A 16,154-nucleotide genomic window follows, 5' to 3' on the forward strand; every position below is an offset into this window, starting at 1 on the left:
GATTCGGCTTCGGTCGCCGAGTGATCGTTTCCTCAATGGCCCATCACATGAACGAGTAAACAAGGAAAAGAAAAAAACTTCCACATAGTGTAAATCCTTATTTGTAAAAAGCGTTGTAGCACTTTATTAAGGAGTACACTTCGAAAAGTTACAAGCGAGGGCAGTAAAAACTCGGTTTAAAATAACAAAATAATATAGAAAAGCATAAAAAATGGTATAAAAACAGCGCAGTAGGTAGTGGTGGGGTGTAATCATAGAGACCCGACGCGTTTCGCCTTCAAAGGCTTCTGCTGGGGTATGAGTAAGCCCCCCACACAACTGCGCTTTATATATTCTATTTTAAATGGAGTGTAACAGCTGATTAGCGCTGTTACACAGGATGACTTCCGGGTTCGGCAGCGTCACAGGTGACCGGCAGTCACATGATGTTTTTGTGGCCAATCGTATCTCCAAAGAGTTGGTCAGGAAACCAAGCCTCACTTTCAATCTCCAATCAACTGAGCGTCACTCCTATTCGTCTCGGTGGTCACGTGTCGGTCACGTGATATGTATCCTAGGGAGTGACGACAGGCCGCTCTCGGCCTGCGTATCATAGGAGACAGGAAGTGGGAGCTTACCATGCTGAGACATGGAACGCAAACACAGCCGCGGTCCATGATATTGATATCTTATTTAGATCCAATTTAGTGTGATACAGTCCGCATCCCGGGAATCCTCAAAATACTGTCTCCATGTAAAATTATATGAGTTGCATATTATGCAGTTAATCACTAAGGATTCTAAACGTACAGACAGCAAATATGGATAGGTGACAGTGTGGCATTCTTATGTGATAGTGATATTAAAGGAGCATAACGAACCAGGATGGTTCAAAAAAATTGCAGAATACATATAAAAAAAATATATAGATCATAAAACAGAGACCTATGCAAAATTGTGTTTATAGAGCGGGTCATGGAACACAACCTATATAAGATTATATTTAAACAACTCATGTGTAAGAAGGCCATTCATAAAAAAGAAATCATTATAGCCTATAGAAATGGACCAAACTAGAACGTGATTAGCAGTGAGGTCCAAAAAAGAAAGAAAAAAATGGAAAAATAAAAATACATATACAGAATGGAAAAATAAGTGATAAATGTGTTGATATTGTAAAAATGAAAATTGTGTCCAATATCTAATTTCAAAGATTCATTACATATATAGCTCAGTGGCAGATAAGATGTTGTTACATAAGGTAAAAAAATGGAAAATGAGAATTTTGAGTTCAAATTATGAACTCTTTGGAGATACGATTGGCCACAAAAACATCATGTGACTGCCGGTCACCTCTGACGCTGCCGAACCCGGAAGTCATCCTGTGTAACAGCGCTAATCAGCTGTTACACTCCATTTAAAATAGAATATATAAAGCGCAGTTGTGTGGGGGGCTTACTCATACCCCAGCAGAAGCCTTTGAAGGCGAAACGCGTCGGGTCTCTATGATTACACCCCACCACTACCTACTGCGCTGTTTTTATACCATTTTTTATGCTTTTCTATATTATTTTGTTATTTTAAACCGAGTTTTTACTGCCCTCGCTTGTAACTTTTCGAAGTGTACTCCTTAATAAAGTGCTACAACGCTTTTTACAAATAAGGATTTACACTATGTGGAAGTTTTTTTCTTTTCCTTGTTTACTCGTTCATGTGATGGGCCATTGAGGAAACGATCACTCGGCGACCGAAGCCGAATCCTGGAGGCTCCCGATCCCATTGGTACACCATCTGAGGATTTCTGACGAGATTCCACACAAGACCTTCCTACAGATCGCCACCCCATACCGCTTGACGGTACAAGCTCGTTTGACTCACCGCCAAGGGCCTGTGAGTCCACCCTATCTGGTAAGGGCATCCTTTTGCTTTTCTCTCTCCATGTTGAGACCATCTACATGAGTGAAGAATCTACTTGTATTTAAGGATTTCTTTAGAACAGCCCTTAATTACTTCATATGAAGACGGCCTACGCCCAGATGGCTGTGGGGTTAACTAGGAGTACCCCATCTTTCCAATAACAGACTTCCAGTATCTATATATGTTTACCCTTCTTAGGGTCTTGGGCGTCCTTTCTCTTAGCTTTTTGCTTAAACGAACACTACTCTTACTGAGCTGCACACTCAGTACACTGTGACACCTTGCATTATTATTTTGTTGTATTGCCTTTTTTTTTGAATATGGTACCTTATGCACAATTGTTTCTTAATTAACCTATAGGTTGTTATTGAGTATTCACTCCCTCACATACCTAAGCACTCACTGTTATTATTTATCATTATATATTCCTTATTTCCTTGGGATGTTTTTCTAAAACAATTAACATTCACTTAATAAGTATACATTCTAAGTTTTAACACTCCTCTATAGATATCACTGTTACTTGACTAGTAACATGTGTCCCATCATTCGTTAGCGCCACACTTTATTATTATTTTTACATTCTGGGTGAATGTTGTTATTACCCACACTGACAGGCCAGAGGAATGAAGGAGGCGCTCTTGGGAGCGATTTCATGTCATTGCCAAGGAGACTGGAGTTTGCATCTCGATCTGTCCAGGGGGTGACTTTGAAGGGAGGGGCAAAGCGTGCATTGCCTCTGCGCTCCCTGTTGCCGTTCACTTAATCTGTGAGCGACGTGTATGAAAGGGGCGGATTGTTTGTTGTGCTCCCGCCCCCCATCCCCGTCTCCATATGAACGCCCCTTTAGAGGGCGGGCTTCTTCCCAGGACGCAGCAGCGTTAGCTGCCATTGAATGAGATGGCTTTGCCTACAGCCACATCACCCTGAAAGTGCCCGATCTTGTCTGCTCTCGGAAGCTAAGCAGGGTGGGGCCTGGTTAGTACCTGGATGGGAGACCGCCTGGGAGTACAAGGTGCCGTAGGCTTAAAATTTTCTTTTTTTTTTGACCCGGAAATGGGGGTGAGCTGTCTTTCAGGACACAGCAGTGTTCACTGCTATTGGAAGATAAGGATTTGACCTGGAAGTGCTTTAGCTCATAACATGGGAGGAATGGTGGCTGCCTATCAGTAAATTATCAGTGTATTCAGCTTGCTTGTGCCCTATTAGATTTGTAGCCACTCCTGATTCTCTACTACTTAGTAGTTAAGTCCATTCACCTGTGTATTATTGGAGAGTGGGCGAGGTTTCCAGTGTCATCATGAATTGTATGTGGAACCAGGATTAGATATAAGAGCTGACACACGGGCCCCCAATCAGATTCGCTGAGGAAGTCCACACAGACGATACGCGTGCGAGGGGCTCTGTGATGTCAGTACAGCCACCCATCTGGTTCATTTTATGCTGTATACTCCTGCACTGGGAAACATCTTATTTAATAAATTTTATACCTTTTCGTATGGAGAGCACTATGTCCTGTTATTTTTGTTTTTAACATGATATATATCAACCAATGAGACTGAATTTGGGATACTGCCTGTGGACCCCTATCTCCATAACCTACCCTGTGGAAGGGAATGCATGAGTGACCTTGCTGTTAACACAGAAGGTCCACTCAATAAGGTGAGCAGCCTAGACCCTTGGTGGAGGTTCACATTGGTGGTGATACAATGAATGCAATCTTATCCTATCACTGCACCCTTTCCTTGCCAACTGAGGGATCCCCCTTCTGCAAGTGGGCAGCTTTTGATCTCCTCGGACTAAGATATACTTTTTGGGACTTTGCCTCATGCGTTTTATTTATGTACGTTTAATATGTACATTTAATGTGTATATATCTGACCTGTATTGAGCGCTGCACTGCTATATTTTGTGTATGTCTTTTTAGGTTTTGTATATTGGCCTACAGTGTCCAGCTGCTGAGTTTTAGTAATTAGGTTTTGCGCTGTCTGTTTCTTCTGTCTAAGTGTTCCATTATCCAATATATTTCAGTCTAGCAGCATTACCATGGAAGTGTTTCAATATTTAGAAAGAAGAGAGGTTAAGATTTGTGATGTCTTTTCCAAAAAGCCAACTGTGGGGGAAGGAAGTGAGATCTCCCATACTTTTCGGAGATTAGGGCACATCTTTGAGAAGAAGGTTAAGACATGGTGGGATATCACTTCCTTCGAACAATATTTAGAAGCTAAACTAATCCCAAGATGCCTCAGGTGGGATGTCCCACCTAATGACGGACTTGTGGATGGTGATGCAATGAAGGAATGGAGTAAATTCTTTATTGACAAAGGCCTAGAACTTTTGGAATTTTTATTGACACGTAAACGTCGTAAGATGGTTTTATTGGAAACTCAAATTAGGGATCTCAAAGCCACCCTTGAACCCTTTAAGGAGTCTGATGACTTTTTGAGATTATCCAATGAGCTGAAAAACAAACTTGTGAAATGGGATACAGAGACCCAAAATAAGAAAAAGAAGAAATTTGTTAGGGATTTAGAAGATTTTAATAAAAACAACGTTTTTAAATGGCAAGTTTCCACCCCTGTCATCACTCAAACTCAAATCCCTTCTGTAGATGTGAGTAATGATGTTATGATTAATACTTCATCTATTGAACCAAGGAACAATGAGATCTATGTCTATGATGATCCAGACTCCCCCAGAATGGGTACACCTACCACTGGGGGGTCATTTCTTCAATGTCCCCTTCAAGAGAGGCAAAAATAGAAGGGGCCGAGGTAAACGAGGGGGCTACCACCGCTCTCCATATAGATATCCTATTCATGGAGGGGAGGGAACCAATGATATAAATGGTGGATATCAACAGTCACAATCTGGTTATTCACCATCATAATGATGCTTTTCCCTACAGAGAAAGTCGCCCTGGTAATAATAATTCTTATCATTCGGCACCACCTAACTATTCCAATAGGGGTCGAGTGCAGCCGTATTATGGTAATCATCTGGTTACACAAAATCGCTTTTCACCTTTAGCCAACCCGGACTCACGTAGAAGAGGGGATTTTCACGGAGCCCGGGGAGGGAGAGGGAGGGGCCTTCCGTTCATCCCCCCCGAATCCAGGAGGGAGACGGGACACACTGACTCAGGAACCCGGACAGGGAAGTTCCCTTCCGCGAAAAAGAAAAACAAGAGAGGAAAGAGAGGGGGTATCAGAACTCAAAAGAATAAAACCCCACTAGGTGCGGGGATATACAATCTGAGCGGAATACCCCTAAGTGAAGAGGAAGTTAAAGTACTGGATAAGGGTTTAAAATTTGCTCCCACACGCAACCTGAACAAGTTTCAGACATATGTTAACTTACAAAAGTTCATACGTACACTGAACATCAAAAAATATTTTTTTACACACCCCGTCAGTGAGAACTACCATTATTAGTTCCCAGGGGGGCCATCATTCCAACCTGCGGAATAAGTCAGTGTTCAACCCCCCAGCTACTGATGCTGAGCACCTAAAAGTGTGTAGGAATATGGTGGTGAAGGATTTGGACGCACTTAAGGTTAGGAAAGCAAATGACCCTCTATACATTAGGTATTAAGGCATTGTCTGATAGGAACGATTTGGTCATCCGCCCCGCTGATAAAGGGGGGGGGGGGGCTGGTTTTGTTGAGTAAAACCTACTATAGGAATGAAATGAATCATTTGTTAAGTGACAGTAACACCTATAGTATCCTGACCAAGGACCCGATGTTGGAATACAAGGGTGAACTTCACTCCCTTGTGGAGAGAGGGAAGCATATAGGAGTACTTAGTGCTAAGGAGGCCCAGTATTTGGATCCCCTGTTCTGCCGTACACCAATTATCTATTTTCTCCCCAAGATTCATAAGAACAGTGTCAACCCACCGGGTAGACCCATAGTCAATGGTATTGACTCTGTCTCTTCCAGACTGCGTCAATACATTGACACCTTCCTCCAACCGTTGGTCATGAAAACAAATGCATTCCTAAAAGATACAAAACCCGTCATACAGATTTTAGAGTCTCTGACCATTACATCTTCCTGCTTCCTCATTACGGCGGATGTGGGCTCTTTATATACCATCATCAGCCACGAGGATGCGTTAACCTCAGTACAGTGGGCCCTGGGGTCCTCGGACCTATCTAGGAGGCATCGGAATTTTTTGATTGACAGTTTGACTTTCTGTCTGCCAAAGAACTACTTCTGGTATGACAAGCAGTTCTTTCTCCAAACCAGAGGGGTAGCCACGGGGGCACGCTTCGCTCCCAGTGTTGCCAATCTATTTATGGCTCACTGGGAGGAGAAGGCAGTCTTTAAGAACAAACCCCCGGAACTGATCTGCTACCAGAGGTATATTGATGACCTTATCATGGTCTGGGAAGGAGACAGAGATAGCCTGGACGCGTTTGTATCCAGGCTTAACGACAATAACACAAATATAGTCCTCTCGTGGAATATCAGTACAGAGAGGACGGTATTTTTGGATCTTGAATTGTCAAAAAGGGGTGACCGCATCAATATGGTCACTCATTTTAAGGCTACTGACCGAAACGCATTTATCCCTGTTGAAAGCTGCCACCACAGTAAGTGGCTGTGCAATATCCCTAGAGGACATTTTATTCGCCCCAGGCGGAATTGCACAGAGGTGGGGGATTTTCTATCACAGTCACAGACTCTTATCTCTAGGTTCACGACAAGGGTTAATCATAAAAATAAGCTAGTCCAAGAATTGGATAATGTTGTGACTCTTGATAGGAAGGTACTGGTGTCGAATGCCCCTAGAGTAGCCCAGGGTGAGCCTAAACAGATCAGGATGATCCTTGATTTTAATATTCAGCACAAGCAATTTGAAAAGATAATACAGAAACATTGGTCCATTTTAAAGCTTGACAGAACCTTGGGTGCGGTCCTCCCAGACCGACCATTGTTTATTTACAAAAGAGCTCCTTTTCTTAGAGATAGACTTGCGCCAGGGGTGATCGATCCCCCGATTTACCCGGTGAATAGAATGCTTGGCTTCCTTAATGGCTTTTATGCCTGTGGACACTCTCCGGCATGTAAACAGGCTAGAAACAATGTGAAGAGGAAGGAATTTGTGGCTTTTGCCACAGGTAAAAACTACAAAATCAAGGATTTGATTACGTGCAACACTGCCGGGGTGGTGTATATGTTGCAATGTGAGTGTGGCTACCAATATGTGGGTAGGACTTCTAGGCCCCTCCATGTAAGAGTCGGAGAACATGTTAACAACATTAAACGAGGACTCCGCACACACAATGTCTCCAAGCACTTCCGACTTTTCCATAACCGCAGCCCTACCGGGCTGAAGTTCTGGGGAATAGAGAAGGTAACGAAGCATTGGAGGGGTGGGAATTTCATACGGCAGCTCAGTCGACGAGAATCTTTTGGGTATTTGAGACAAAGGTTGGGGTCCCTTTAGGGTTGAACGTTGAGTTTGACCTTAATTGTTTTATTTCAGACTGTTAGTTTATGTTGGTTTCTAGCCCCTTACCATTTAGAATATTGGTCCATAATGTATATTTGTTTGTGGTATATGTATACATTCTAATTGAATTTGTGTACAGATGAGGTGGTTGTACTGATGTCTTTTTATTATAATTTTTCTATCAAATTTATATTCATATTTTTAACCCCTGTAGATCCTACACGATATTACATGGGGTGGCGATATATGTATTTTGTTTGACTTTTTCCATTTCACTTTTCGTATATCCCTCTGGTGACAACTGGGAGGGAATAGCATTTGTTTTTGGTACACATTCTCCATCTGGAAGAGTGTGTAGGACACCTTAGGATGGATTCTGCCATAAGGGAGGGGGGTGACTTTATGAACTTCCATATGCTTCAATTATAGCCTCTTTGGGGTATCCCCATAGGTACTTTTTGAGTAGCCTCCCTCCTCTTAGCTTTATAATTATATTACATTATTTTTATAATAATTTTTACTTTATTATAATTATTTTTTTTATTAATGTTAGCCTTGTTTCTGCTCCCTATGTCTCTGATTAGTTACTAATTTTATGTTAGCCTGCTTGCCATTGTGGGTGAATGTTGTTATTATCCACGCTGACAGGCCAGAGGAATGAAGGATGCCCTCTTGGGAGCGATTTCATGTCGTTGCCAAGGAGACTGGAGTTTGCATCTCGATCTGTCCAGGGGGTGACGTGGAAGGGAGGGGCGGAGCGTGCATTGCCTCTGCGCTCCCTGTTGCCGTTCACTTAATCTGTGAGCGACGTGTATGAAAGGGGTGGATTGTTTGTTGTGCTCCCGCCCCCCATCCCCGTCTCCATATGAACGCCCCTTTAGAGGGCGGGCTTCTTCCCAGGACGCAGCAGCGTTAGCTGTCATTGAACGAGATGGATTTGCCTACAGCCACATCACCCTGAAAGCGCCCGATCTTGTCTGATCTCGGAAGCTAAGCAGGGTGGGGCCTGGTTAGTACCTGGATGGGAGACCGCCTGGGAGTACAAGGTGCCGTAGGCTTAAAATTTTCTTTTTTTTTTGACCCGGAAATGGGGGCGGGCTGTCTTTCAGGACACAGCAGTGTTCACTGCTATTGGAAGATAAGGATTTGATGCATTCAGACAATTTGTTCCGCCACCACGCCTCCAAAATGTCACTACTAGTGATTCTGACACACCTCTCTCCTCCACCCCCTCCTCTTCTTCTTCCTCCATGGCCTCTTCCTGTGCTTTGTTCTCGGAACCAGCGGTGCTCTGTAGGCGTTCAAGGGACTACGCAAGTATGCAGGCCAAAAGATGCCATGCGATGGTGTGCTTGGGGGACAGGAGCCACACTGGGGAAGAGGTTCTGTCAGCTCTGCAGGGGCAGGTTCAGAGGTGGTTGACGCCACGCCAACTTAAGGCAGGAATGGTGGTTTGCGACAATGGCACCAACCTCCTCTCCGCCAGGGACAAATGACCCATGTGCCCTGTTTGGCTCACGTCCTTAACTTGGTGGTGCAGCGGTTCTTGGGCAGGTACCTGGGCTTACAGGATGTCCTGAGGCAGGCCAGGAAAGTCTGTGTGCATTTCCGCAGGTCATATAATGTCAGTGCTCGGCTGGCTGACCTCCAAAAGGAATTTAACCTGCCCAAGAACCGCTTAATCTGTGACATGCCCAGCAGGTGGAACTCAACGTTGGCCATGCTGCAGCGGCTGCACACACAGCAGAGGGCCATCAATGAGTACCTATGCGACTCTGGCACCAGGACAGGGTCAGGGGACCTTGGTTTTTTTTCCCATGCCAGTGGGCTATGATCAGTGATGCATGCACTGTCCTATCACTATTTGAGGAGGCCATGAGAAAGGTGAGCAGTGACAGTGCATGCATCAGTGACGCTGTCCCTCTTGTCCACCTGTTGGAACACACGCTGCATGGAATAATGGACAGGGCACTTGAGGAGAACAGAGGGAGGAAGAGGAGGACTTCCTTACCTCTCAAGGCCCCCTTTATCCAGATAGTGTTCCTGCGTGCCAGCCGATCACACAGGAAGAAGACGAGGAGGAGGAGGAGGAGGAGGATTTGGTCAGCATGGAGGTGGAGCCTGGCACTCAGCATCAGCAGCAGTCTTCAAGGGATCATTTACAGTCCGAAGAACCCATGGGCTTCTACCTGGCTGGGAGGAGGTGGCTGCGGATCATGTCGTCCTTTATGTTAGCCTGCTTGCCATTGTGGGTGAATGTTGTTATTACCCACACTGACAGGCCAGAGGAATGAAGGAGGCGCTCTTGGGAGCAATTTCATTTCGTTGCCAAGGAGACTGGAGTTTGCATCTCGATCTGTCCAGGGGGTGACGTGGAAGGGAGGGGCGAAGCGTGCATTGCCTCTGCGCTCCCTGTTGCCGTTCACTTAATCTGTGAGCAACGTGTATGAAAGGGGCGGATTGTTTGTTGTGCTCCTGCCCCCCATCCCGATCTCCATATGAACGCCCCTTTAGAGGGCGGGCTTCTTCCCAGGATGCAGCAGCGTTAGCTGCCATTGAATGAGATGGATTTGCCTACAGCCACATGACCCTGAAAGTGCCCGATCTTGTCTGCTCTTGGAAGCTAAGCAGGGTGGGGCCTGGTTAGTACCTGGATGGGAGACCGCCTGGGAGTACAAGGTGCCGTAGGCTTAAAATTTTCTTTTTTTTTTGACCCGGAAATGGGGACGGGCTGTCTTTCAGGACACAGCAGTGTTCACTGCTATTGGAAGATAAGGATTTGACCTGGAAGTGCTTTAGCTCATAACATGGGAGGAATGGTGGCTGCCTATCAGTAATTTATCAGTGTATTCAGCTTGCTTGTGCCCTATTAGATTTGTAGCCACTCCTGATTCTCTACTACTTAGTAGTTAAGTCCATTCACCTGTGTATTATTGGAGAGTGGGCGAGGTTTCCAGTGTCATCATGAATTGTATGTGGAACCAGGATTAGATATAAGAGCTGACACACGGGCCCCCAATCAGATTCGCTGAGGAAGTCCACACAGACGATACGCGTGCGAGGGGCTCTATGATGTCAGTACAGCCACCCATCTGGTTCATTTTATGCTGTATACTCCTGCACTGGGAAACAGTGCTTGCTTTGTTAATAATATTTTTCTTATTTAATAAATTTTATACCTTTTCAAAAGGAGAGCACTATGTCCTGTTATTTTTGTTTTTAACATGATATATATCAACCGATGAGACTGAATTTGGGATACTGCCTGTGGACCCCTATCTCCATAATCTACCCTGTGGAAGGGAATGCATGAGTGACCTTGCTGTTAACGCAGAAGGTCCACTCAATAAGGTGAGCAGCCTAGACCCTTGGTGGAGGTTCACATTGGTGGTGATACAACGAATGCAATCTTATCCTATCACTGCACCCTTTCCTTGCCAACTGAGGGATCCCCCTTCTGCAAGTGGACAGCTTTTGATCTCCGCGGACTAAGATGTACTTTTTGGGACTTTGCCTCATGCGTTTTATTTATGTACATTTATTATGTACATTTTGTGTGTATACATCTGACCTGTATTGAGCGCTGCACTGCTATATTTTGTGTATGTCATCCTTAGTGACTCAAAGGACTCTGGACCTAATGCCTCAGCAAATCTACGCTGCATGGCCTCCCTGATCCTTCAAAGCCTGCAGAAGGATCCTCATATTCGTGGTATCACGGGGAGGGATGATTACTGGCTGGCAACCCTCCTTGATCCATGTTACAAGGGTAAGTTTGCAGACCTTATCTTGCCATCGCAGAGGGAACAGAGGATGAAAACATCTTCGGGAGGCCTTGCAGAAAGGTTTGTGCAACGCGTTTCCAGAGCTTGGGAGGTTACAATTTCCTGGTCCTCCTGGACAACGTGTTGCTGAGGCTTCGGTCAGTCACAGAAGGAGGAGTGGTGGAGAAGGTGGCCGTCTGACCGATGCGTTCAGGCAATTTTTTAGTCCGCAGCTCCAAGGCCTGATCGGTTCCAGCAACCATCGCCAGCGTCTGTTTCACATGGTGCAGGATTACCTAGGGACAAGATCATACTTGGACACCTTTCCCACCGAAAATCCTCTGGATTACTGAGTCTTGAGGATGGATCGCTGGCCAGAGCTTGCACAATATGCAATTGAGCTACTGGCCTGTCCTGCATCCAGCGTTCTTTTGGGACGCACATTCAGTGCTGCTGGAGGCTTTGTAACTGATCACAGTGTGCGCCTGTCTACCGAATCGGTTGATCAGCTGACCTTCAGAAAATAAATCAGTCTTGGATCACCAGCTACCAAGCACCTGATGCTGATGTAACCGATTGATTTTTTTTTAATGTGAGATCCCTTCAAGACTGCCTATGCTGATGCTGAGTGACTATCCTGTTACGCAGAGTCACAAACCTCTTCCTCAATTTTCATGCTGATAACTTGTAAGAACATTTTTGGTTCTGGGCACCGCCACCAGTGGCCAAGGCCTATTTTTTCTGCCCCTGTTTAACAGGGGCGTATAATCACAATTTTTGATGCAATACTTTGCAGCAGGGCTCATTCCTGCGCTCCAACTATAGCATCTGTGAGGGGTTGCAGTGTTGTGGCACCAGTGCCTAAGGTCCTAAGGAAAAACGTGTCTCCTCTTCACTGATGCTTTATCACCAATCCTAGTTTCACTAAAAACTCCAAATTTTCAAAAAACATTTGTCATTGGGACAGAAAGTGAGGTGAAATCTTCTAAAGAGGTGCACAGACAGCAAAACAAATGTTACAGGTGTGATAACCCTTCCCTATATTTTTCAAAAAGCTTAAAAATTGATTTTTTTGGCTGGAGCTACACTTTAAAAATGTACCAGTTCAAAATTACAAACAGATTCTACTTAACAACAAACCTACAGTCCCTGTCTTGTTTGCACTGCCTGTACTGCTGTTCAGAGTATATAGGGCCCGGGGGCCCCACTCCTTTCCTTTTTTTAATTTGGGTGCGGGGTTCCCCTTAATATCCATACAAGACCCAAAGGGCCTGGTAATGGACTGGGGGGGGTACCCATGCCGTTTGTCTCACTGATTTTCATCCATATTGCCAGGACCCAACATTGCATTAAAGCCGCAAGCAGTTTTAAATGACTTATTCCTTTAAAAATGTCATTTTGTGCAGGGACCGTTCTAAGCATGGGAAACACACGCCACTTTATAGGCATACTATAGACACCCCCAGGTATGATATTTAAAAAATATTTCACTTTTTTTTCACTTTAACCACTTGCCGCCCGCCATATAGCAAAATGATGGCGGCAAAGTGGTTTCAATATCCTGACCGGACGTCATATGACGTGATCATGATGTTAAGCCGCTGCGCGCCCCCGGGGGCACGCATCGCAGTGATCGTTGTTGCGGTGTGTCAGTCTGACATACCGCAACTCCGATCTAGGTAAAGAGTTTCTGACAGAGACTCTTTACCACGTGATCAGCCATGTCCAATTACGGCTGATCATAATGTAAATAGGAAGAGCCGGTGATTGGCTCTCCTCTACTCGCGTCTGTCAGACGCGAGTGAGGAAAAGCTGATCGGCTGCTCTCCTGACAGGGGGGGTCTGTGCTGATTGTTTATCAGCACAGCCCCCCCCTCGGATCCCACCCAGGACCACCAAGGAAGTTGCCCAGGACCACCAGGTATGCCCCCTAGATCCCCAGGGAAATACTAATCTGTGCCCAGGCAGCTGCCAATCAATGCCCAGGCAGCTGCCAATCAGTGCCCACTCACAATGCCTACCACTGCCACCAGGGATGCCTATCAGTGTCGCGTATCAGTGCCACCTATCAGTGCCACCCATAAGAACTCATCTTTGCAGCCTTTCAGTGCTGCATATCAGTGTCACCCATCAGTGCCCACTCATCGGTGCCACCTTATCAGTGCCTGTCAGTGCCGTCTTATTAGTGCCCATCAGTGAAAGAGAAAACTTATTTACAAAATTTTTTAGCAGAAACAAAAGCAAAACTTTTATTTTTTTCAAAATTTTCAGTCTTTTTTTATTTGTTTAGCAAAAAATAAAAACTGCAGAGGTGATCAAATACCACCAAAAGAAAGCTCTATTTGTGGGAACAAAATGAAAAAATTTAGTTTGGGTACAGTGTAGCATGACCGCGCAATTTTTATTCAAACTGCGACAGCGCTGAAAGCTGAAAATTGGTCTGGGCAGGAAGGTGTATAAGTGCCCTGTATTGAAGTGGTTAAGCATCAATAAAATCACTGCTCCCGAAAAAAAAAAAAAAAGGTCAGTTTTTAAAACTTTTTTTTGCTTTGATACATGTCCCCTGGGGCAGGACCCGGGTCCCAAATCCCTTTTTAGGACAATAACTTGCATATTAGCCTTTAAAATGAGCACTTTTGATTTTGAACGTTCGAGTCCCATAGACTTTAATGGGGTTCTAAGGTTTGCACGAACTTCGGTCCGTTCACAGGCTGTGGTGCGAACCGAACCGGGGGGTGTTTGACTCATCCCTATTCCTGAGTAAGGGGCCCGGAACAGGGTAAGGAACCATCGGCTAAATGGACTTGAAGGCTTTGCTTCTTGCCCTGGAGGGGGATACAGAGTCTTTTGGCCAGGGAGAAGTCCAAGAAGCAGCTGCCAATGGCCAAGAACCGGACCACCTCTTCCGCCACCTGTAGGGAGACAGGGAGGATAAGGTAAGAAGAGGAAGGACCAGCAACCTGAAAGTTCATTGTAAGCGGTTGGTGCAACTTACCAGGCCTCACAGGACAGTTACATAGAAAGTGGCCGGTCCCTCTGCAGTATAGACATAGATTGGCCTGGCGACGGCATTGCTTCTCATCAGGCGTGAGTGGAGATTGGACCAGACCCAACTACATAGGTTCACCTTCTGATATAGGAATGGAAGAAGAACTACGCCGAGGAGAAGGAACAGGTGGAATCCTAGGTAACATCCAAGTAGGATGAGAGGTTTGAAAGCATTCAGACCGCCGCTCCCACAGGTGCCTGTCAAGTTTTATGGCAAGTTGAATTAGGCCTTCTAGGGTGGCGGGTGTCTCGACTTGGGCCAGTTTGTCTTTGAGGGTTACTGAGAGGCCTTGTTGGTATTGGTATTTAAGAGCAGCCTTGTTCCACCCATTGTGAAAAGACCATCTTCGAAAGTAAGCGATATATTCTTCTACCGGGCGTTTACCCTGAAGCAAGGTATGCAGAGAGGCTTCGGCCATTGCTGAGCACTGTGGATCATCATAGAGCTGTGCTATTGCTTCAAAAAGATGTCTACAGAGTTCAATACAGGGCTCTTTTGTTCAAGCAAGTTGTGGGCCCATGCTTGAGGTTCCTCGGATAGCAGGGAGATGATGAACCCCACTTTTACAAACTCGGAGAAGAAAGTTCTGGGCTGGAGGGCTAGATACAATGGAGAAAAGCATTTTTGAAGGCTCTGAATTTCTTCCAATTCCCCAGGAAGTGTTCAGATGTAGGAACTCTTGGTTCAGGGGGTGCCACCATTACTGCAGAAGTTGAGCTTGCCCAGTCTTGTGGGGAAGAGGAGGATGCTGTATTAGAAGATGGACCTGAATCTACATGAGCAGGAAAGACCGTCAGGTGCTGCAGATGACCCTCCAATTGTAAGTAGCCTTCCTAGAGTCTCTGTACTGTCTGAGTGAGGGCGGTGACCTGCTGGCACAGAGCCTTGAGTGGAGAACCAACTCTGTCGGCCTCTGACATGGCTGGATTGTACTGTCAGGTAACTTTTCCAAGGCCAAGATGCTGAGAGAGGCTCCCCTTGTGGCTAAGGGCAGTATACTCCTGAAGGTGGTACAGGAGGTATAGGGCTCAAAGAAGCATGGGTTGCCAGCAGGTTGAGAAGGCTTGAGCTGATGATCATTTGGAGACTTTGCTTGAGAAGATAACAAGGAGTAATCCGGACACTAGTAAAAGCCTGGCTGAAGGTGGAACACAGGAGAGCAGATTGGAGGCTGTGGTGAGGCCAGCTGAGGGTCAATCACAGGTAAGTGATAAGCCAAGCCGGGGGTCAGACACTAGTAATCAGGCAGGTGCAAGTATAGCAAGTCCGTGAGCCAAGCTGGGGGTAAAACACTGGTAATCAGGCAGGTGCAAGTATAGCAAAGTATGTGAGGCAAGCTGGGGGTCAAACACTGGAGAGGAGATCAGAACAGGTCAGGAGGCAAGCCGAGGTCACAACAGGAATCACTTGAAAGTATAACACAGGAACAGGGAAGAGCTGAAGACAATCCAGCAACTTGGGTCAGACAGAGGCAGCCTTTTATAGACCAACAGGGGGAACCATCTATCACATGATGCGCCTATGGTGCCCATTTCTTCTACTGGCAAGATTATCAGTACTTCTACGGCTTTTCTCTGAACACTATTTTACTGACAGTTGGCATGGACCATAGGGTGAGTGCATGGATTGAAAACTGGCTACAAGAGCGAGTTCACAGGGTGGTGATAAATGGGGAATACTCTGAATGGTCAGGGGTGGGTAGTGGGGTCCCATAGGGTTCTATGCTGAGACCAATCCTATTTAATTTGTTCATAAACGACCTGGAGGATGGGGTAAACAGTTCCATCTCTGTGTTTGTGGGTGATACTAAGCTAAGCAGTGTAATAACTTCTCCTCAGGATGTGTAAACCTCGAAAGAAGATCTGAACAAATTAATGGGGTGGGCAACTACATGGCAAATGAGGTTTTATGTAGAATAATGTAAAATAATGCATTTGGGTGGTAAAAATATGAATGCAATCTATACACTAGGTGGGGAACTTC

General features: G+C 45.5%; 3 pseudogenes; all 3 read left to right on the top strand.

Annotated features, from left to right (window-relative positions):
- The first annotated feature begins 2,804 nt into the window (after window positions 1-2,804).
- On the top strand, window positions 2,805-2,923 carry LOC141101832 (5S ribosomal RNA; annotated as a pseudogene).
- Window positions 2,924-8,297: 5,374 nt separating this feature from the next.
- LOC141101959 (5S ribosomal RNA) lies at window positions 8,298-8,416 on the top strand (annotated as a pseudogene).
- Window positions 8,417-9,930: 1,514 nt separating this feature from the next.
- Window positions 9,931-10,049, top strand: LOC141101935 (5S ribosomal RNA; annotated as a pseudogene).
- The last annotated feature ends 6,105 nt before the right edge of the window (window positions 10,050-16,154 follow it).

Source organism: Aquarana catesbeiana, linkage group LG06, assembly GCF_042186555.1.
Source record: "Aquarana catesbeiana isolate 2022-GZ linkage group LG06, ASM4218655v1, whole genome shotgun sequence".
Classification (NCBI taxonomy): domain Eukaryota; kingdom Metazoa; phylum Chordata; class Amphibia; order Anura; family Ranidae; genus Aquarana; species Aquarana catesbeiana.